Raw genomic sequence first — 21,455 nt, forward strand, 5'->3', positions numbered from 1 at the left:
CTGGAAGCTTGAAGAAAAAAAATCTATCATTTACCTATCTATCTATCTATCTATCTATCTATCTATCTATCTATCTATCTATCTATCTAATGTACTTCATGTATGTGTCTAAAAACTTTAAACCCTCAGAACCCTAATTAGGCTTCACTCAAAATTGGTCTGAGTTGAACAGAATATTTTGGAAAATGGTTCATCATTTCTAACCTAGCATACACGTTAGCAATTAGCATTCCAGTCTAATTTAAAGAAAAGAAGTCATGACATCTGACTCTGTGTGTGTGTTCTCAACATTATCCATTTATGGAAAATAGCAGGCGAAAGTTTATCTGCTGGCAGCTCATTGTGAGAATTCCAGGTAGGAACTTGCAATATTTACACAAGGTGTTTCATTGTGAACTTTCAGAATGTGAAAGTATTAAAACTCAAGAAATGCACAGAGCGAGTTGCAGAAAATTAATTCTCTTCCTTTCATTTTGGTACTTGCAAGCAATCTTTGCCAGTCCTCTTTCCATTCCAGAGCACAGTAACACCCATAAAAGACCAGAAGAGTGTCTGCTCTGTGCAAGGTTTCTGCTTGTTTATAACAGGAGTGGGAGGGAGGAAAAGGGTTGAATTTATTACATCTGGTGGGGAATCTGGTTTTGTCCCTTTTGCCTGATTGTCACCAAAACCATCTGTACAGTTAAGTGTAAAGGAGCATACCTGTAAAGAATTCCTGCTCTTGAGCTTTCTGCAGGGTTTTCCTGAAGCTTGACCTTCAGCAATCCTGGTTTTGCCTTGTTTTACAGAGATCTAATTGTTCCTAATTTCCTGTCGATAAATGGTACAAGGTGTGGAGTTGCACTTTTAATGTTAAATTTCAATCATTTGTCTGACTTAATAGACATGAATGGCTCTTTCAAACCTAAGTGCTTTTGGTTCATATAGGAGATACTTATACTGAAAATCTATTTTGAGAGGGTAAAGCCATTATCCAGGATGTAGGAAAATATTTCTTACTTCAGCTGCCGAGGTCTGGGGGAGCTGTGGGCACAGGGCTTGGATCTTCTGATCTCAAGAAATCAGCTTTATAGGATGATTTTTTTATTCTTCCCAGTGCAAATCACAGCAGGTCACAATCACATATAGCTCAGCAGCTTGCAGATGTCTTCCCACCTTCTGGGTAATCCTGGTGGCACAAGGACAATGCTTCCTCTTGGAATATTGTTGGTCCTTTGGCATCCTTCTCCTCTTACCTGTGATTTTTAAGAAAGACAGTTGTTTTTAAGGGCTGGGTTTCTGTGTAAATCATAATTGTCTCTTGCAATAATCTGCTTTTTGGAATCAATTTCTCTTGCTGTCACTGATAAGGGCTTCCTTAGGCTGGGATAGGCTGTAAGGAAATCCAGTTTCTGGATTAAATCTTCAAGGATTAGCTCTTCTGCCTTCCCCTCTTGTCCAAAGAGGCAGATGGGGAAACTCTGTCTATCACTGTGCCCGTGGTGTGAAGGAGCTGCAGTGTGGGCTGCCCTGAGCCTCAGAGGGAGCAGCCAAGAACACATTTAGCTCTGGGAGAGAAGTGCTGCTTGCCTGGCTTGAAGCCTCTCTCAGAGCCCCCATCTGAATGTCTTCATCTCAAATACACGACAATATTTCTGCTGAACCTTGATCTTGCAAGGTGTGATGCAGAGAGTTGTGTTTTGACCACTTCATACTTCAAAGAGGCAATAAAACCCCAGGGAAAATTGCATTTGAACTGTGATGATGCTATTAAGGATTTGCCAAACTGTTTTAACAGGATGCAGAACTTAGAAGAGAGCTATTAATGATTTCTGATTAAGCAGCTCAGGCAAAGAAATTTGTGAATACTCGACAGTGAATACTTGACTTTATTGTAGACATGAGTAACATTTCAGTAAATTACAATTTACTGAAATTTTTAAGTCAGCAGTCATTAGTCTTGTAGTGATTAATCCACAGATGAATTTAGGCCTATGTTGCTAAATACTATTTAGGAACAGATTAAAAAAATAAAATATGACTCACCACACAGTTTTCCAAGCCAATACGGATGCAGAGTAATTATCCCATTTATAATGTCCTTGTGTTAGATACTTTTCATTCCATTTTACACATTATTTTGAAAGGCTATTAAATTTTGTCCATTTCTTCCTTTCTAAAGCATTCAATTACAATGAAAAAATCTATTCTCAATATATGGAGCTATTCCTTAATTTGTTGTGTATGATACTGCTTTTTGAGTACTAAATCTATGAGGAGTGACTTCTTTTGCTATAAAATAAAAGATATGTATCAGAACTTTTCCTTAGCATAGAGTGTGCTTTAATATAATTCAGTTCCTAGCTAATCCCCTCCTGCACAGATAACATTTCATGCTCAAATTTTGCTCTTTGAGCTTTTCAGCCTTTCAATTCCAGCACTCGATCCATATCAGATTTCCTCACTTAAATAACTCTCCTGTCTGTTTTCTATAACTCCCAATGGTTTGCAGGGTATCTTTGTTTCAAAATCTGTTTCTCTGCTCTGCTGGGACTACATATGTCTCTGTTGTGTTTAACTATCCCCTGCAACCTGTTAATAAAGCGTAATGGGCTTGCAAACATATAAACCCTACCAACAAAATAATACCTCTTTCTTTACAAAATGGATGCTGAGGGGGAAAAAAAAAGAAAAAAAAAAAGGAGATGCTTGAAATGAAAAATATTTCAAGAGAAGAAATATCTAGGTCACAGCTTTTCTCAATTTTTGTAATTTAATGCAGCCTGGAATAATTGCTGCATGCATTCTCTTGAAATCAAGTCCTATAATGCTCTTATTGCTCAATCTCTGTTTTCAGATGTTGCTGGTAACACACATTGTTCTGTTTTCCAAATCACTGCATTGTAAAGAAAGCTAAAAAAGTAAATTGAATGAGAGTTTATCCAAATATTGGAAAGAAATGTAGCCATCCACATCATCCTGATAGTTGTTGGGTTCTTTGTGGGAACTTCTTTGACTCCACTTCTGAAGATCTCCCTGCCACAAAGCCCCAAACTTTGGACAATCACATACCTTGGTGAAGGAGAAGTAGAAGGGGGGAAGTAAAAGTCTCAGGTAATCTTAGGGAAACCTGAGGAAATTAAGTAGGGCCTAAATGATGCATCAGTTTTCTGTATCAGTTCCCTTTGGAAAACAGTGGGATCATGCACAAATTCTGCTTCAGGATTGTGCCCTTTTCCTCTTATATGCACAAGACATTTTAAGATGATTCTAAAGCAGTTTAAGAGCATCTGGTGGAGGTAAAAAGGTTAAAGGCTTTGTGTACAGTCCCTAGGAATTACCTGGCAGTCCCAGCTTTACATCACAAAAAAATGACTAGAAAACTGGTTTAATGAGATTTATATTGCCCAGGCTTGCAGAGGGGGAGATTCTGGACAGACAATAGCAGAAAAACCACTGCACCTTCAATTGTCAGTCTCAGAAAATAAAAGGTGGGCATATAATACTTTTAGTTTGTCACAAAAGTAGTGTCTAATTTCCCTCTAGTTTCACATTTTTCTGCACACCACTTCATATGCCACCAGGTCAGGGGAAAGATATGAAGGATAAATACTGAAGAAAAGCATCTACTTATCTGCTAAGAGAGAAAATACTGGCAGGTTTTCAGATCAGGCCTAAGTGTTTGAAAAGCCAGCCTATTAAGCTGAAAGATTATTTTCCACTAACAAAAAATGAAGCACTTGAAAAGTCTCAACATGTTTCATGAAAAATGGTTGACTCTAAGAAGTGGAGCTCACAGGGTAGTGTTACACGTTCCTTGGAATCTCTGGACACATGCCCTTGGAAATTAGTAGGCCTAACCTCTCTTCACTTTTGTTATGTCTGAGGAGAGGCAGTTTTCAAATAAGAAAAGGAGAAAAGCTTAAATTGCCCGAGTGAATAGTTCCTTACCCTCCCTCTCAACCACTGCACTTCATCACCAGCTGTGTTGGGCAGGATTTGTAACTTAGATCTGGACCATTTCTGTTGCTGAGCAGCCTGATGAGCTACTCACAGAGGAGTTCAGTGGTATCTGAAAACAAGGCAGGAACATCCATTCCCCTGTTGCTTATTGCCAGATTTTTCACCCTATCACTGGTGATCAAACAGTTTTTCCTATGGATAATTTCCATCTGCCCAGCTAAGTTGCTATGGCATTTTGAACAGCAGAAAGTACTGGCCTTTTTTTGTTTTCTCTTTCCCATTTCCTCTCTTTGATTTAATGCAGAGATCTGATTAGCCCTGCATAAGAAAAGTTAAGTCAGAAAACCTTTAATTGAGGTGTTTCCTATCAAAACAAATAGGTACCTCTCTTTTTACTCTTGCAGTTCTAGGGATTAACCAGTTGTGTTCAATAATTTCTGATACAACAACTATGCAGATTTCAGTGGTGATTTTGCCAATTTTTTATTATAGTGCAGAGATGGGGCAGATTTTAAAATACTTTAGCCCTGTTCAAATTTAATTATAGAGTTTAGATTTTGTTTCAGCTTTGGGTTTGGGTTTTTTTTTGAGAAGTCATCACTGTGTCCATATTAATAAAATTGTCTGGTTTGCCCTTAGGAATATTTCTAAGGTGTTAAGTCTTAGTTTTTATTCTTTATGCTGATGACGATAATTGGGTTATTTTGTTAGTTCAGTGGGATCTTTTTTTCCCTATTCACATGATTTGTTGTAATTACCATAAACAGCCCCATTTCCATCTGAATCCATGGAGACACACTGACTAATGCAGGAGTCCTTACACAGCAGAAGCCAAGCCCTCCTTATGTGTCTGATGCTGAATAACCAGCGTTCAGCAGGGGTTCATCTCCCATCCCTTTGTATTCCCCATCACTACACACTGTTGCCTGAGTTGTCAGTTGTGGTGGGGTCACAGATATGCTCAACACACACTGGTCCTGCCCCAGGAAGTCTCTTCATCACACACAAGTAGCACCAATCAAATAATTCATCCATTGAAATTTATCTTTTTTTTCCTTATCTGGAATAATCACGGAAAAACATAGCTGTTAAGCCATTAATTTTTTCTTATCAATATTCAAATACCATCTTTTTGTTTTGTTTTGTTTTTATTAGCCATTAGATTTACAGGGGAGTGTAATATGCTTTCATTCCATGATCAAAGGAACACGCCACTTAGTGCCAAGTTTCCAATAGAAATACTTGTGTTATAAAATATCTTTCCATTAATTTGTTGCTTCTGTAATTGTTCTTGTCAGTAAATGTGTTTATTACTGGAAAGAGAGACTTAAAAAGAACATAAGACCAGTTACAGTGCATTCAATAAGGCATTAAAATGAGTATTCCTGGGAACCTTTTTTGTAGTATTTTCCCAGCACTGTGTCTTCCAATGGACAGCTCTACAGTAAGCTCAGGGAGAGAAGAAAACTAGGTCATTTTCCATGGAAATCCTTGTTCATTTAGCCCAGAGGTTGCAAGACTGGACACTGTTTGGCAAGACATAATTCAGTAACAACATCTTCCCTGCTTGGGAATATAACTCAGCTGCTCGGTTTATCTGAGAAACCTGGCCTGAGTTTTTAAGCATGGAAATAAAAGTGAAGTGATTTTGTTGAAGTGATTTTGTTTGAAAATGTGGTCCTTTTCAAACAGCAATGCTCAACTATCTGTATTCTTGTCGAAACCTGAGATTATTTGAGAGAGCCTGAATGTAGATCCATTCTTGGTGGTAAGCCTTGTATTTTCATATCCATTCATCCCATGAAAAAGAAACAGGAGACAAATTGTAAAGAAGGGCTCTTTCCCACTCTGTTTGCAGAGGAAAGCCAACAGGACAAGAGAGCTCAGACATTTTCCTAGAGGGATCACAGCTGCTAGACTGTGGTACCCCTTCAAGTTCCTGAGACAGAAAAGTCCCTCCTCCTCTCATCATCACCTGATGCCCTGGTGTCACCTTCAGAAACTTTTCTGATAGGAAATGCAATTTTAGCTTTGTTTCATGCTGAAACAAATTCAAGAAATAATCACCAGTTGGACCTCCAAGAAGCAATTAATAGAACTTTACAATTAGATTGGAAAGCCATGATTCCACCTTAAATTTCCTTGTTGAATACCCTTTTGGATTGATAGGTATTGAAAAACTGCAGGAGTAGAACAAAGGAACTTACTTACAGCAGATAAAATGACATCTGAGACATCTGAGAGGCTTCATCCTACTCTGGGGTCATAAATTTCAACTGTGTTGTTACATATTCATGCATTACATCAGTTTAGCAGTCACAGCCCAATATATCTTCTGTCACCTGTATAATCACACACACAAGTTATAGCTGCACACAAAGAAGAGCAGGACTTATTGCTTCATTATATTTTGTTCCTACTAAGTCTCAGACTTTGTTCTTTTTGCTTTCACTTCAGTCATCACAAAGAGATGCCACTGTGTCCTTGTGTCATTTTCTGTGGTTTAGAAAAGTTGATTCAATTTCTTCCAGCACAATTTGGACTGATGAGGCACAAAGCTTTCTCCAGCACTCAGCCTGCCCCTTGACCCCAAACTGTGTGTTTCACCTCATCCAGCGTTTGCTGGTGTCAAAATCCGAGCTGGCAATCCTTAGCACGAGTAAAGAGAAACAGGAAACTAAAGGACCTCAACTAGACCCTACAGTAGCCATCACACCTTAAATATTCCTATTCCTCTGCATTGATTCATGAGGGACCCCATGAATCTCTCCACCATGTGCAAGTCTCCCTTGTGTATAGTTAAAGAGCAGGGAAGTGAAGCCATTGACAAAGACCTGGCTCATTCATCACATCAGCCAGTTATACCTGTGTTTCCTTTACATATTTATTTTTCTGGCTACTAGTGGGTTAAAGGGAAAGCCACACACTCCTAAAGGTGCAGGTTAGTGCTCTGAGATTTGGAAGGATTTTGGTTTTTCATTGGGTTATTCTGTAGAAATCACATCATTGCTGGGGAAAAAAAAAACCCACAACAAAGCAAAACATCTGTTCTGCTCCTCACGTCAGTAACTACGCTTGTCAAACCCTGCTAAGGCTACTGAAGCAGGAGAGCATCAAAACATGAGAACCACTGTGATGTCTGAGGGGAATTCACAACTTCACTGTACCTGGGAAGGACATGAGTCACAGCATATTTGGCAAGTACAGAGATATTGGGGAATGAGTCTTGCAAAAAGGCAGGAAAGCAATGTCAAAGGGAGCAAAGGGATTGTGTTGAGCTTTGCAGACTGGAAGATGTTCTGTTGCCTCCCAGAGCAAAGCAGTTGCTCTGGAACATGTCTCGTAGCACACTTGCTGTGATGTAGTGGTCATTGTGCAGGAAGCAGCTGAACCCTTTCCAGCTTTTCCAGCAGCCAAGTTTGAGCTTCCTGATTGTGTCATCCTTAGAGACGATGTGTCTGAGGACAGGCAATGACAAGGTGCTTCACAACCCTGTGCCTCCAAGTGCACAAGAAAGTGTTAGATGAACAGTAGCCATGAGGGGGCAATTAGGGGACAGAGATCCTATGGAGGCCTAGAAGCTCCATAAATATTTTTTTTAGTGAGGGATTTATTATTTTTTATTGCAACACTTCTGGGAGAGAGGGAACAGGGGCTGTGCTGGGTGGAATCCTTTGTGAAGTAGATGCCAACTGCTCTGTGAGGAGTAGCAAAGCAGGCTGGATGTGCTTCACTTGAAACTTGGATGCAGCTGAAGGACCTGGTGACTCTTTGCCATTGATGCCAAGGCAGATGGGCTCAGGTCCTCCTCATCATGGTGCTGCTGGGAGCATTAGGTCATCACTCCACTGCACACACAAAGAGGTTTAGATGTTCATGACCTGCCAGAAAAATTTCTCCTCATCCCCTTGCTTAGGAATGAAATGTTGTGCCCCCCAAACCATGTGGAAAGATCACAACCAGATTTTCATGTGGCAACATGTTCTGTTTACAAATTGAGACCAAACTATGCAACCAAATCACAACCCCTTATTAGAGGGGAAAGGCTGAGACGATGAAGTGCTGTGTGCAGTGTGGATGAGCTGGAACCACTCTGCTGTGCCTCAGCTAATTGGCACAGGACTCACTGACATGGGTATTCAACTGGTCATTTCATACATAAAGGCTTGTAATTGTGTGAGTATTTCCACTCACTCTTAATTCGGCTGATGAAAACACACAGATGTGAGGGTAAAAGGTTGTGTGAGACTCAGGATGTTGCCAGCTCCTCTTAAATAGCCTCCCTGGGCTGCTCAAACGTCATTTTAATAATAGTAGTAGCAACATTAATTTATTGTAGATTGAAAAGGAGAGTTAAAGCAAAGGGAAACTGTGCCAGAGTAGCCCAGGAAGACACAAAAAAAAAAAAAATCAAAGGGAGTCTCTTCTCTTTTTTCCAAACTGGAAAGTCACTCTGGGGGAGGTGAGGGCTGTGCATTTCTGCCACCTACCCTGTCCCCTCCATACCAATTTGCACAGCCCATGGCCAAAGCAGGGTGGTCAGCTGGGGGTGCCTGGAGCACCTTGCCCCACCAGCATCATTCATGAGACTCTGCTGCAGCCACTGCTGGCTGGCTGGTCCAGCCAGAAGGCATGGGTGCTGTTTGTCAGGTGCTCCACTGAACCTCCCCAAAAAATGCTGCTGGGAGAAGTGCCAAGCTTGCCCTCAGGGAGACTTTCCTCGAGCAGCTGGGCTTGCTCTTCCCACACACCATCCTCCCTTGGATGCATTGCATGGGCATTTGAACAACTCCCCAACCATAAAATGAGCATAAATGTTTTCTTGGGGAGAAGATGAGGACTCTGTTTTCAATACATTCCAAGACTTCCCTAAAATAAAGACTCTGTGTGCATGAACAATAATTGTATTAGCACAGCAGGAAGTTAAATTAAAAAATGGAACTAAAAAGGGCTGTGTTGGTCACATACTGCTGGATTTGTCCCTTTCCGGACACACTTGATTGGACTTTTTACTGGTTTGTGAGCAACCTAAATCTAACTGAGAAGGACTGAAGTACTGACATATGGTTAAGATAGTAAAACATCCAAAAACATTTCCAAGCTCTAGCTGAATTTAATCCAAAATTCCGTTAAAATACTCACTGAAATAATGTGGAAAAAGAGTTTTATTATTTTAGCCACTTATGTGTTTTTTGGTGTCTTGGTGTCTTCATGATTCCTAGTTCAAATTCCTCGACTTCACTCACCTCACAGAAAGTGCTGCGTTGATTTGGTGCTGCAACTGAGGTGCATTTAGGGGAGTTTAATCTCATGGACCCTAAAATCTAACACTTCCAAATTAACACCAATTGTGGTTCTCTTCTTCATATGGGCTCTCCAGATATTCATTTCTGGCTGTGTGCAACTGCCAACAGGAAGAACGTGTTGGAAAGATTTAACTCCAACCTCACGCAGCGAATGATGTTCCAGAACATTGATACTTTGACAGGGGTTTGGATGCTGGAGTAGAGATAATTTGGAGAAAAGTTTCTGGCATTTTCACTCCTCAAAGGCACTCCCCTGGTGACTGGGGCCGGGTTTCATCAAAAACCTGCCTTGCTTCACCAAATCCTATTCTAGCCTCTTAAAAATGTCAAGAGGACTCATTCTTTCTCCTAAGTACCCTGATGGGAAGGATACAGAACAGCCCACTTTGGGCTGTGATGTGTTGAGGGAAAATTAAGAGGCATCTGGGACATGGCTTGTGTCAGGGATCTCCAAGAAATCCTTTGGCAAGTTGGTGGCAGTTCAGTGCACATCGTTATTTGATTTCAAGAATGTTAGGAGGGTCTATATCAGTTTCCCCTCATTTTTTTTCCAAAGTGCATTGCTTGGACAACAAGCAGGAATAATGTCAAGAGAGACAAATGATTATACTGAGCCTCAAGTGTTGGACTTCTTTGCAGTCAAGGTGGGCTATGAATATCCAAATCAGTCACAGCTCCACACCTGAAAGATGAGGAGATGTTGCTGCATCTGTAACTGATTTGTGTGTGCCCTAAAAAGGAAATTGAATTGCAGAAAGGTTTTGCACTCAGGCCATGTTTTTGTTTCAAGCTGGTGAGATCTTGCTGGAGGTTCACTACCCAGCCCTGAATGTGTGGTTTCAATATTTTGACATCACTAGTTAAGGAAATACTAAAAAGTTGTTTTGTGTTATTTTATTAATTCTAAAGTGGTGCATTTATCTTGAAAACAATGCCACATTCATCTCCTCATTATTGGAAATCTACTGGAGTTTTGTTGGAAAATAATATTTCATAAAATGTTCTTTTGAGATAATAAATTAGTCAGGCAACTTCCATATAGTTTCACCTGCAAACCAGTGAGAAAGTCAAATAACTTTCATATATTTCATTTGTCTTATTTCAACAGATTTTTCCCTCTTCTATTAGAAATTTTTTTCCCCTGAACAAACAACCCCAACTCTTTTCTAAAGGCTAAGAAAATAACAATCCAAATGTGAAAATGAAACAGAATCATTCATTTGCAGTCATAAAAAATAGATTAGTCAATCTGAAATGAACGTTTTTTCCTGATTTGTCTCATTTGGCAGACAAATTAAAAGGAAAAAAAAAACCCGAACAAAACAAAAAACCCCCAGTCCATTCTTTGCACAGCTCTAAATATTGTGTTTCAAAAATAGTCCAAAGGGATACATTCACACAGAAACAGATTCTCTTTCATTTTTCAAGTCATCCAATAGAGAGGAAAAAAAAGAGAGAACAGAAGCTCCTCCAAGTTTCCTTCTGCTGCTCCTCTTAAAACAGGGAAAACACATTTCTGACCACATTACATGTTTTAGTTGGACACCACTAAATTCAAGGATTCTGCTGAAATGCAGAGCACCACCCGACCAAAGTTCAAAGTTGGGCAACCAGCCATGATTATTTGCAAAATAAAATTAATCTGAAAGTTGTTATAGACAAAAATGTAATGGTAAATAGGAGCATCCTCCTGGTTGTAAACACTCTCCCATGGTGGTCCCTGAGTCATTTATCCTAAGGTTTACCCTCCCTTAGTGGCACAGAGAATTTAGGTGCGTGAGGACCTTGGCTTGGGTTGCTGGATTGTCCTGCCTTTCCTTCCTTCATTTTCCCTGCTGTGTTTTGGTTTGGGCAGCACTTGAAGGCAAGCTCATGGTTTTCGTGGAGCACGCTGGGATGTATATGATCCATGTCCACGTAGAAGGAGAACGAATGAAGAACCTGCTATTGGAAAGGAACAGTGCATTCCTCTGAGGGGATTTGGTGCAGCTCCTTCATGTTCCCCTCTTTGGGACGGTTGGTCCATCTCACCTCTGATGGCCCTTCCCAGTGTGGCATGTCATGTCAGCAAACCCACTCTCCTTCCTCTACACATCCTGTTAAAAATAAAGCTGTGGGGCAGAACGTGGCCCTGATGGCTCTTAATGTACAGACCTTCTACTAATTGCTGTTGTGTTTTAATTCTTTAGTTTCTACTTTCTGGCATTGTGTTCCAGTTCATTTAGATGAATTCAGGATTTTACATTTTCCTGACTCTTTTGACTCATGGGGAGGTTTCTGCCCAACCCTCCATAGATTCTGTGTGTTGTGAAGTAGCTAATTGCTTTCACATTCTGGTTAAAGCATGTGGCTGTTGGTTAACTTGTCAAAATCCCATATCTACCAACAACCTGACTAGCAGAAAACCTGGGAGTGCACAAGGAGTGCAGCAGCAGAGATTTTCTGCATCTCCAACCCCAGATCTCCATCTGCTATGAGATCTGTGGAGCACGTCCATGTGTCTGGGCAGGAAAAAAATCCATTAAAAAAATAGGCAGCAAATATTTGTCCTTCTTTCCATGCCTAGAGCTGGTCATCCCTGAACCTTAACCCCTCAAGAATGGTTTTGATAACAGAAAGCTCTTTGGGTCACCCAAAGTCCCTGAGTCATGAGCTTCAGGCAAACCAGCTTCTAAGATTGAGTGGATCTTAGAGAGTGATGCAGCATCACACACAGGTTCCCTACATGTCTCCATGCCAGCTGGTGTGACTAACACTGGACCAGCTCCTGCCAACCCTGATGAGGTGTGTGAACTGCACCACCCCAAATCCCCTCACAATTGGTCTTACAAAAACCTTCCCGGGTTTGAACTCACCCGCAGTTCCAACAGTGGTTTTCACTGCAACCAGAGAGGCTTTCAACCTTTTTTTGGCTGAAGCAGCTCGCCAAAATTCAGGGCTTAGCACTGGTTTTTTTCCCCTCCCCACTCTTTTCTTTCTGTGTTTGGCTGGTGGGAAAAGGAATGCCTGGCTGGAATCAGAGCTGGTGGTGATGTGGGACGTTTCTTCCATGTGAAGCTATGAAGTCCCATTTCCCCCAACACACCAGGAATCAAAGAGCTGGAAAGGCTCCTCTAGCTTGGAGAGCCAAATACTGTTCCCAACCAGCTCTTGGCCTCAAGAACTTCCCTTCGGAGTTTCTCAGTTCCTGTGCTTATTCTGGCCTCGTTCTTTGCTTCTCTTCGCTGCTGCCAAGCTGTGGGCATGCTCCAGGCACTCTTCCCAGTGCCACGTCCACCAGACCCTTATTATCACCTCCACAACAGGATGGAGTTCACGGTCCTGCCAAAGGAGGTCACCTCAGACCAACCCTTCCTCGGTGTTGAGGTAACAATTTTTCACCACGAGGACATTTACCCGTTGGCAATGGATGTCAACAAGGAAAACTGACTTTGCAGCACTGTTTGTGGTCTGCAGGTTTCCAAGATGAGCAGGACCTGCTGTGTCTCCCCTCCTGGTGTCAGCTGCAGAGTGGAGCAGCTCGTGCAGCAGCAGCAAGGATGGAGGATTTAAGGGTCAGCCATGGTATATAATGCAGTGAAGCTGTCACAGCACTGAGCTTTAAGACTCGTTTTGTTGTGATGGGTGAACCATGTGAGTTTCACTTGGAGCTTCCTCTCTGAAGCAAATAGTTCCAACATAATTCCATGTATATATGGCTGCTTTAATAAATATACTTATGTGTGCTGTAAAAATAGCACATTTTCCTGGCCTTAAGGGATTGGATTTGTCTGCAAGCATTGCTGCAACATGCAATTTCAGAATCCTTTTCTGCAGCAGAAAAGGTTCTGAGTAAGCATTTGATTTAAAAAAAAAACAACAACAAACACTGGAGTTGTCTGCAGTAGAAAACTTTGCAACTGTTATTATTCACATCATCCACAAACAGTCTAAAAGAAGTGGTGTGCAGGGGTGTGGGAAAAGAGCTTTGTGGTTTTCAGTTTCAGCTCTGCCTGTGAATCACTTTGCAGTCTTGGGCAAGTGGCTTAACCTCTCAGGGACTCAATCTGTTTAGCTCTGCAGTGGGCTGAACAGTATCCAGTGGACCTCATTTAAGAGGGTGTTTGAAATAGCCACAAGGCATGAGAAGATGCAGATCCTCTGAAGAAAGATGACATGTAAATGTAATATAGTATTATCATGGCTTTATACTTCCAGAAATCCAGATGTCTGAGATGAAAAGGGTGTTATTGCTACACACGTATGGATTTTAGTTCCTTAGAGGCAAACAAAGCAGCATCTTCCAGACAGGGACCAAGATCCTGACATCCTCATCAGGCAGACTCCCACCCAAGCCAATACTGTTTTGCCTGAGCTAGAATGTAGCTCTTTGTGAATTATCCAACACAATCCATTGACTCTTTAACCCATAAATTGTCAAACTCAATTATTTCCAGCCCCGCAGATGGCCAAAAACAAATAACCTGTAAGATAAGGTGCTCTGGCTTTAGTTTTAAGTAAAATTCAGATTTGCTCAACATGAACATTTTAGTTACATAAATAACAAGAGAAAAAGTCACCCCCAAATCAAAAAATCGTTTTTCTGCAAAACATAGAGGATCAATTTCTCTAGTTTTGTATTACCAAACTTGGCAGTATTTCATATTTGAAGTATAATGATGTCATCTGGTTGGCCTTTTCCCATCGCAAACAGTAAATCTTAAAATCTGGAGAGATCTTTTATTTGGTTATTCATATTGTACTGCATCAAGGGGTTACAACACATGTGCCTGGGCTTATTAAAATCATCTGGAAGAGAAGAACTTATTATTTAAAGGCACAGTACTTGAGCCTGTGCTGTTTTTCTTGGAAAATGGTTTTTTTCTGATGTCAGCTGCACGTAGAGTTGTGTGTTCACTGCCACTTGTGTCACGTTGAGAGGTGCCTTTGTTTGGAGTGTCTTTTCATGGTGTCTGGAAATAGGTATTCTAACCCATGGACTTGCATCCATTGTCCAAAGGACTGGGAATGCACAACGCCTTGTTTCTTCAGGAAGGACTTACACCATCATGGTCAATCTCCTCATTTGCTTTTGAATGGAAAATTACTGCTGTCTGGTGATGAAGTCCACATGAAACCTTCCATTTTGGCAAACAGGAACATTGTTGTGCTAGCCAAATATCTTTCTCCTAGGGATAGTTTCATTGCATTTACCATGAACAAACAGCAGACTGGACTTCTTCAAGTCCTGTGGTGCCTTCCGCTGGGCTGCTCCTTTCCCTGCCTTCCCAAATTTCCGAAGGCTTCTTTCTCCTGCTTGTTTTTATTTATGTTTCTGAGGTCTGCGTTGTTTGGGGTTTGGTTTGGGCTGCTGGCTGCTTTTCTTGGAAAAAAATGCGGTGGAGCCAACGCAGGATGTCCTCACAACGCTGTTTTGTGGAAATTTTCCTCGTTGGAGATCACTCTGTGTTTCTCCAAGGCCTGGAGCCAGCCCAGCAGTACCAAGCAACCTGGGTTTTTTTACAGTCAGTGGAGCTCTCATCCCAGATCCACCAGGATCTAACCATGCCTCTGCAGTTTTTTCCCTGTTTACTGAATATCCCTGCATGTGTGTTTGTGCCCTTGTATTCTGCCCTAGCTACTCCTTAAGTACCTCTCTGTTGGCTCCTTCCTCCAACTTGTATGGTGAAAGGTTTCATTGGTTTATTAAATCTCCTCATAGTGTAGGGAAAAGGCCCTTTTTGTAACTTAGCCAGGTAAAAAGTTTTGTGCTGGATTGACTACCTGAGTGAAACTTTGCTGAACTCTTCTGCAAGAGCATGATTGAAATGCCTCCAGCCAATTGTGAACACACTCAACAGCAACTTATTAGATTGCAAAGCAACAATTGCCAGGTACACAAAATCAGCCCATGGCTGGAATTAGAAGTAAGAAACAAAATTAAGATAAATCTGTTTGAGAACACCCTTTTACTTTTTTTTTTCACAAGTATTTGGCAAGATGTGGCAATAGGAAAAACCCAGCTGTGGCTTTGAAATGAGCAGATGATTCCCCGCATTGAATTCCACCACAAAAAACACATTTCTCTGACATGGATGGGTAACTTCAATGCACATAAACAGCTTGGAGTGTCAGGGATGTGATTGTAAGGTCTGCCACCAAAAGTCTTATTCTGGTCATTTCCTCACTTTTGTCATAGCAACCTGATTTTCAGTGCAGCTGTTGCTGCCTGCAGTAATGCTTATTGAGTAATTCTCTGAACCCATTTCCACCATGGAAAAGACTCCTGCATCCTCCACACTCATGTGTGTCTTTTCTATCCATTTATCTATATAAACAGCAGAGCAATAAAAGGCAAAACCCTCTGCCACAAAAAAAAAAAAAAAAAAAAAAAAATCTAGATTCTCAGGACTTTAAAATTTCAAGGGCTGAGTATACTTTTAGCACAGTGCTGTCACTACCCTTATTGTGCCATCTCAAGGGCTGTCCTTGTGTGTCACTTTCTGCCCATAAATTTTAGTTATTTTTCTGCATTGTGACTGTCACCACAGACCTGATATGGATAACATTAAATCCTGTCCCAAGAGATGGAATTATCTCCTCACATGTCTTTATGCTGCACCATCTCAGCCTTTCTTGTGTGACCATGCAGGGTAATGTAATGCAAATGATGATGGTGAGAACAGTGTTGTCAGGCTTTCAGCTGCTCCGGCTTTGGAGCAGCAGCTGCCGGAACCTCCTTCCTTCCCCATTTCTGCATCTTTGAATGGGATACAGTTCTCTCCTTCCATCTCACATGTTTGCCTTTGGGTCCCAGCACGAGTTAATATCTGTAAATGCAACACCAGAGAGCACAGAAAGAACACATGTAAAAACTAGTCTCTTATAAGAGTTATAAGTTTAAAAAAAAAAAGAAAAAAATACCTGCTTTCTGTGAGGGGAAAAAACCTGACATTTCCTGAAGTCACTAGAAGTTTTCATCTGGCAATGAAAAATTTACTAGTCCCAGCTGAAAGCTTTTTAATTTTTTTATTTTATTTTATTTATTTTTTAATGAAAACATAACAGTCCGAGAATAGAAAATCTCCTTGGCTGATCCTGGTTAATTGTTGCTTTACTCTGTATCATACCTGATCACTGCTGCATTGACTTTTCTAGCTTAGAAAAAGTGCTTTGATTAATATCATTGCAGAAGCCTGTTAAATGACAGTGAATATTTCAGAGTTCTTGTACCTGCTTCGTCAAACAGAACGTGCTTCCAATTAGTGTTGGTCTGCGCTGTTTCAAAATAAATGTGTAACTCATTATCAACTGGTATCACAGATTTCGAACCAAAAATACATCCCAAAGGAAATGTAGAACAAATATTTCATATCAGGCGCATCAATCATGAGAAAATATGCTTTATTTTTTTTCCATTTCTCCTTCTTGGGGTGCTGTTGCCCTACCAACACTGACACCCATGTGTGGCTGTTGCTGTATAATGCAAGGCTCAGTCACCTCCACTCCTCTGCCTGACATCCTGGAGAAGGCAGTGGGCAAGTTCATACAATCACACAATTATTAAGGTTGCAGAAGACCTCCAAGATCATCAGATCTAACCTTTGACCAAATACAAGTTACAACTTCATAGTGAATTAGGGTCAGATGGTATCAGCTACAAATAACCCTGAATAATCCCTGTCTGCTCTGGGGGCTGTGGGAGGCTGCAGAGCTGGATGGTGATGGATATTCTATGGGAGGAGAGTGGTGGAGGATGTGAGAGCTATAAAAAATGAGTTTGAGAGGCAGAAGAGGCTTTCAAAAAAAAAAAAGACTGCTTATAAAAGACTGTTTATATATTTGATGTGGCTACACAGGAACTAGTTGGAGCAATGCAACACAGACACGTTGTCCAAATTGGAGGGTGTTAAATGCTTGGACGATGTTCAAACATGCATATTCGCCATGTCACACATTGGCTTCCAGCAGCAGCCCAAATCCCTAAGGATCCCTATTATTAATTTATCCTTGATTGTTAGATAAGCACAGACTATTTTGATAAAGGGAGGAGAGCTATTGTGATTTTCCTTCCTTGATTGCTCCACCCAAGATAAACCAAACAGGATATTTTACGACGTTGTGCAGTCAATATATTGTCTAGCAAAAGGTGATAGACTCAGAGACCAGGCTCCTTTCTCTGCTAGCCTGTGTAGTTCATATATAAAACTGGAGAAGTTTGATTTTTCAGGATTTTCTCTTTCCTTCTAGACTGCTCAGCCCAAACTTTTTTGTTTCAGATCATGTTATAGAAGTCATGAGACACGTGCCTGGTCTTTACTTATTTTTAAACATAACACAAAGGATAAAGCCCCTGTTTGGATGAACATTATGCTTTTTTTTTTTGTCCTCCTGTTTTGCAGGAAGAGGCTCCAGGCCAGACCATTGATTCTGGGGCCATACCAAAGAAACACAGAACAGAAGCCTCCAGTCAAAATTCAGTAAAAATTCAGCCTTGCCCCTTCAAAAGCTGTGTTCCAGAAAGTGTGTGTAAATGTTGTTGTGGAATCATTTTGACCCACACCTTTGGTAACACAGCCTTTGCATCACCCTTTCTTCTGTTTTATCACTGTTGTGTCTCTGCACAGGCCTTTGAGCTGGCTTTGCAAACACCCTGTGAGCTGTGCAGGGCTTTTGCTGCCCACTAAATCTCTCAGTTCCCTGGTTGGAAGGGTTGCACCAGGTAGGAAGAAGAATGGACTTCCACTGAGGAGAATTGCTGTGGGGAAAAATCATGATGACCTCAATAAACCCACTTTATTAAACATTTTCTTTCTACAAGATTACTTCTTGTGCCTTCGTAGGTAGCTACTTTTCCAATAAAGGAAGGAGAAAGGTCTCTGTAGACCTGAATTACCTTTAAACTGCCCTACGTGTGGGAAAGGATTGAACTAGTGGTGAGCCACAGCACAAGTTGCCCAGAGAAGTTGTGGATGCCCCATCCCTGGAAGTGTTCAGGTCAGGTTGGATGGGGCTCTGAGCAACCTGGTCTAGTGGAAGGTGTCCCTGCCCATGTCAGAGGTTGGAATAAGGTGATCTTTAAGGTCCTTTCCAACCCAAGACACTCTAGGATTCTGTTACACTATGATTGACATTATTATTTCTGGTACTGGTCACAAAATATCACTGTTGCACAGATGGGATATGGGCTGGCACCTGTGCCAGGTGCAGCCACCTATTGCACTGTGCAGTGGTCAGGTCCATGCCCGGAACCTGATAACATAAGCCTGTGTTTATCCTTTTGGTGACCTTTCAGTCCCACCAACATCAAAACGTTGAGCTTCGTCTGGGGAAAAAACAATGCAGGGATGTGTGTGGTAAAAGAGCTCCCGGGACAGTCCCTGTGCCGACTCAGAGCTGAGCCCAGTAACACGCCGTGGAAGTGACGTGTTTCACATCTTTTCCAGTAAGAGACTGGTATCAGAGGGATACAGGACTGACACCATGTTTATCCAGCCACTTTGAATAAACCCACTTCAATCCAAACTGCTCAGATGAAATGGGTTGATGTCTCATAAAAGGGGGCATCTACTCTAGTAAACTTTAAAAGAAAAACAGTCTTAAAAACAAATTCGTAAGTCACATTGCTTTAATGAGATGTGGAAATTAGCTATCACTGCCAAAACATAACTTCTCTGATTATAAGAATGGTAATTTGCCAGCTCCTGACTTCCTGTTATTAAGGCAATTGTTAAATTTTCAGAAATCTTTTGAGATAGACATCTAAACCCATGGGGTTGACATTCACCCAGAATGGATGATTGCCACCTCCTCCTCTCCTGGGATAGAGAGCAAAGACCTTTGTGTCTCTGAGCACTGGAGAAAGCCCTCTACAAGGCCCAAGGAGGTGATGTCCACATGCAATGGGGAGCTGCAGGAGACACAAGGCCCCCGGCACTAAAGTCAATCAGAAGAATGAATCAGCCCCAAAATTCCTGAAGGGCTTGCTGCCACAGCATGACTCTTGTTTTTTCCTTAGGAAAAAAAGCAGTCTTTCTCTGAAAGAGCAGTCTTTTACAAGAAAAAAACCTTGTTTTCTTTGCAAAAACAATCTACCTAGCATAATAAGATTACTGCATGTTATGAAAGCTATTTAAAGATAAAATGTCTACAATAAGAAAGGACTTTGCTTGTCTGGATTCTGCTACAGCAGTGTGAAAACTCACCCTTGCAAGGAGAAATGCAGGGGTTTTTAATGGTAATACCATTTGTTCTTTAACACAAGAAGAATGCTAAACTTTGAAGTTCAGGGTAAGTTTGTTGGGCTCACCAAACAACGAGGGGACTCCTCTGCAGCCCTGACCACAGGTAAGGTCAATTTAATTAAAGGAATGCTGGCCTACATGTAAATGCTTATTTTTTTCATATTCAAATGACAGAGTTCCCTATCCTTGGACAGCATTAGATTAAAACAGGTTTCACCTTCACCTGTTTTCCGTTGGTTTCTTTAAACCCCATCAATGTTCTGTCTAAATATTACAGGAGAGGTTTTCAAAGACACAAATAGCAGTTCAGTTTCCAACTCCCACCAGTCCTTCAAGGGAGATGACCATAAAATTCTCCTTTGTACAGTGAAAATCATTCCTGCCCATGCTGTGTTATCAGGTTACTCATATGGGCTTCTTCTGTAGACCTCAAACCCCCATGGAGCTCAGGTTCCCAGCTGCTGGCAGAGCTGGCACTTGCATAAGAGATAATATCACCAGCACCTTTGCACCCTGAGTATTTCACTGTTTCTTTTGTATGACACACATTTTTTCAGTGTTAAATGTCTGTGTTTCTGTAGATATAAAGATATCTATATCTATATAGATATATATTTGTGCAATGTTCTTGCAATAACAAACTGAAAATTTGTGGCAGGCAGGATCTACATTTTAAACTTTCTATTTTGTGACTGGTAGCAAAGCTGAAAACTTTTTTTTTAATTTTTAAATGTATTCCATTAAGTTATCCACATGACTCCTCCTTTGATTTCTCTTCCTTTCCTACCACAGCTTATATTCTGCTTCTTCATTCCAGGGAAACGTGGATTATATGAAATGTATTGTGCAAATGGAGTCTACTGAATATTTTCTTCCAAGTGAGAAAAATTCCCTATTGATTTGTTTCTATGAGCAGGGTACACTCGAATACAGACAGAGGATTCTTGGTACACAGAGTTCCTTTCACAGCTATAAAATGCTGTTTACAGAGGTATACTTTCCCAGATCTCTGCTGTATTAGTGATTGCTCCTGAGCCAGAATGTTTATTCTGAAAAACAACCACCACCAACCTCATCACCCCTCTGGGATGCAATATTAAAGTATGAATGCAATGGAGAGAGCCAGATTGAGGAGGCTCTGCACTCTCCTCATCCTTTTAGTTGCCTTATAAGTCCCACTTTAGGAGCCATCTTGCTCCTTCAGAGTGTCATTGAAGTCCATCGATCACCTCCTTCCCAAAATTTGTGGCTCAGCTATAACCTACGTGGCAAAGCTGTTTGTTTATTCTTCCGACCAGATGTTTGAGCAGTCTCCCTAACCTCCAATAAAATATTGCAGACAACTGTGAAGTTTATTAACCTCTCGTTAAAGCAATCTCCTTGAAGTCTTTAACTCACCAGAAGATAAACTGCACCAACATGGTGTGCTCCCACTCTCAAGTACAGAGAGCCATTTCCACCAGCAAACACAGATTATGCCCGTAAACTTTTGCACTGAAAATCATTGTGTCTCTGGCTTAGATCAATGCCATTAACACAAAGGCAGATGGAATATTTTACTCTTATCTGAGGCTATGGTTAATTGCCTCTCTTTGCTTCCTGCTCTTGGTGCTGGGCTCAGTGCCCCATGGACTGGCTGTCACAGAGTGATGGCAAGAGGTCCTGGAGCACTCATCCTTATGTCCACAGCCTGGGATTAACCCTATGAATGGCTACCCATCAACACTTCAGGAATAGCACTCTTAGCATGACTTGCAGAAGTGGTTTTCCTTCTAAGAGTAGCAAATTGATGCAGGAACAATATTCTCATTCCCACCATGCCACATTTGCCAGCATTTCCAGTTCTTGATCTCCTTGTATTCTATGCCCACTGAAGGATGGTTATGGTCAACCTCAACCCATCCAACAGGAGAGGGCAGCAGCATGACAGACAGGTCTGAGACCCAGGAGCACAGAGCTGGGACATAACAGAGGACAAGAAGCA

At 41.2% G+C, this 21,455-nt stretch overlaps 1 long non-coding RNA gene across 4 annotated transcripts in view; it reads left to right on the forward strand.

Annotated features, from left to right (window-relative positions):
* The window catches only part of LOC139676393 (uncharacterized), a 236,635-nt gene that overhangs the window by 119,101 nt on the left and 96,079 nt on the right, over positions 1 to 21,455 (forward strand). The window contains exon 4 of one of the 4 annotated variants that reach the window (XR_011698647.1): positions 17,630 to 17,963. The exons of the other annotated variants lie outside the window; for them this stretch is intronic. This is a non-coding gene — a long non-coding RNA (uncharacterized lncRNA). Of the gene's footprint in view, positions 1 to 17,629; positions 17,964 to 21,455 lie in introns of those variants that run through there. 4 annotated transcript variants of the gene reach the window in all.

This window comes from Pithys albifrons, chromosome 10 (assembly GCF_047495875.1).
Source record: "Pithys albifrons albifrons isolate INPA30051 chromosome 10, PitAlb_v1, whole genome shotgun sequence".
Classification (NCBI taxonomy): domain Eukaryota; kingdom Metazoa; phylum Chordata; class Aves; order Passeriformes; family Thamnophilidae; genus Pithys; species Pithys albifrons.